Genomic DNA, 2,408 nt, shown 5'->3' with positions numbered 1-2,408 from the left:
GACTCACCTGTGTTCTTCTCTAAGCGTCTCCGACATCACGGATTCAACAAACCTACACCTTGGACAATGTTGACGTGGGGATACAGATGGACAACATGGAGACACGTCGCTGTTCTTCTCCATAGAGCTAGATCCAGAGAATGAGATCGATGGACCCACGGACGGAAATCAAGTTTCTCTTTCCCCGAAATGACCCAGGACACCCCTCTTCTAGTCAGCTCCCGTCCTGCTCCCCCCGCCCACCGCAACAACCTCTCACTGGACCTTCCCCCTTTGCCACCAGAAAGCTTTTCCACTCCTCCGCCTGGCCTGCGTTTGCTTCGAGTCTCTGCCAGACCCAGGTGGTGATAACCGCCCACAGACTCTGTTGACCTCAACAGGTGATTCCTGTTCTCATGTGGGTGATCTTTGTTTATCTCCACAGAGGTGATTAGTTTGGGGAACAAATAAAACCACTCAGAACAAGAACCCGACCTCCCCCTTCCCACACCTTTTGATGCAGATCTTCGTGGACGCAGGGACCGGATGGATGGATGGATGGATGGACCGAACGAACGAACGAACGAACGAACATCGGTCCACCACCGGCCCGTTCACCTACCTACCTACCTACCTACCCACCCACCCACCCACCCACCCACCCACCTACCTACCTACCTACCAACCAACCTACCAACCTGCATCTGCTACATTTTTTTCCTCACACATTTTCAAAGTGGAGATACAATTCGCACGCCATGATTCACATCCTCTTGAAAGTGTACGGTTCGGTGGCCTTTTTTATTTTTTTTAAAGGTTACTCACAAAGCTGCACGACCCGCACCGCCATTTCCAGAACATTTCCGTCACCTCAAAAAGAGACACCCCCCACCCCTCCCCCTTCCCGTCCGCGCCTCCCCCCCCCCACCCTCAACCTCAACCTCACCCCGACCCTCACCCCGGCTCTCTTCACCATTCTCCCCCAACAGCCTCTGATCTGTTTGCTCCCTCCCTCTAGGATTGGGCTATTCCGTCTGGCTCTTTCCTACCCATGGGATCCCAAGGCATTATGTCACCCTGGCTGTCTGGTTCCTTTCACTTAGCGTCATGTTTTGGGGGGGCTCACCCATGTGTTTGCATGGATCCGCGCTTTGCTCCTTTGTACGGCGTCTTCGTTTTCCACGATGAGCCATGAAGATGAGTGGAACGACTGAATGATTTTCCCCTGACCCTTTCTCTTAAAACTGGAAGCGGTGGAAAAATAGTATCCTCTCCGGGGACAGAAGTCCTAGCACCATCAGCAGATGCTGTGAGAAAGTGTTTTGCACGCTCTCACGTTGCCGCCTTCTTCCTTGGAAAAGGATTCACGGGCTATCCTGTACCCCTCGAGGCCATACAGATCTCATGCTCCTCAGTGGCTGTGGTCGTGTGTGTTGGATCGCGTGGCGCCCCCCCCCCCCCCCCCCGAGAGCTACCGCCGCTTCATCTTCCTAGGCTCGTCCAGGAGTGAAATGAACAGCAGAGCGCTTTTCCCGACAGGCGGGCCCAAGCCGTTGACTGGGAAGGTTTCAAAGCCGTTCCCAGATGCTGCACATCTGGCCGGAAAGGAGGCAGGCTGTGAGGTTTGGGGTAGGGTGCTGCCTCTGTCCTTCCGCCATCCGTCACCGTCACTGTGGAAAGCTATTTGTCGTGGAGGTGTGGCTTGCCATAGACATCCTGCCAGGGGCCGTGGGGCTTTTCGAGCTTTTCATTATTATCATTTTTGGTGGTGGTGGTGGTGGTGGTGGTGGTGGTGGTGGTGGTGGTGGTGGTGGTGCTGCTGCTGCTGCTGCTGCTGCTGCTGCTGCTGCTGCTGCTGCTGCTGCTGCTGCTGCTGGTTCACGTAAACTCTACACCCAACGTGGGGCTCGAACTCGGGACTCTGAGATCAAGAGTCAGCGCGCTCTACAGAGAGCCAGCCAGGTGCCCCTGAGCTTTTCGTAACCTACGGAGAGCACAGGTTTCGTGCCCCACCCCACCACCCCCCCATCCCCACCCCCGCCCCCCCACCCCCGCCTTACGTACCTGTGCACGGACTCGATTTGGCCATAGCCTCGCCTCGGGTGCCCTTCAATGTTTCCAAACGTCGGCACTGCCCACCCTTTCCCCCCCAACCCCCCCCCGCCCCTTCCCAGAAGAACTCACCTAGCTCGAGAGTTTCCGGGTTGCCTGGACACCTGAAATTGTGGGGAGAGTGGCGTTCCTGGAGAGGGGGCATGGAACACGGAAGCTCTGCCCCCAAGAGGACTGAAGGACGGAACCGGACTAGATCGGTTTCAAAGTCTTCCTTAGCATCCGTGCCGAATACATTCCGATGGCAGGGGCCTTCCCAACAGCTTTTGGTGTGCCCGACGCACAGAAGACCGTATCCTGCCGATCTTGTGACATGT

The 2,408-nt window shown here is 56.2% G+C and overlaps 1 long non-coding RNA gene across 1 annotated transcript in view; it reads left to right on the top strand.

Annotated features, from left to right (window-relative positions):
* LOC148106548 (uncharacterized) overlaps nucleotides 1-468 on the top strand; it is a 16,346-nt gene extending 15,878 nt beyond the window's left edge. Inside the window, exon 3 of the long non-coding RNA XR_015723721.1 lies at nucleotides 25-468. This is a non-coding gene — a long non-coding RNA (uncharacterized LOC148106548). The remainder of the gene's footprint in view (nucleotides 1-24) is intronic.
* The last annotated feature ends 1,940 nt before the right edge of the window (nucleotides 469-2,408 follow it).

The sequence above is a fragment of the Ursus americanus genome, unplaced genomic scaffold, assembly GCF_024610735.1.
Source record: "Ursus americanus isolate L20-20 unplaced genomic scaffold, mUrsAme1.1.p SCAF_286, whole genome shotgun sequence".
NCBI lineage: Eukaryota > Metazoa > Chordata > Mammalia > Carnivora > Ursidae > Ursus > Ursus americanus.
This window is presented reverse-complemented; position numbering and strand designations above follow the sequence as displayed.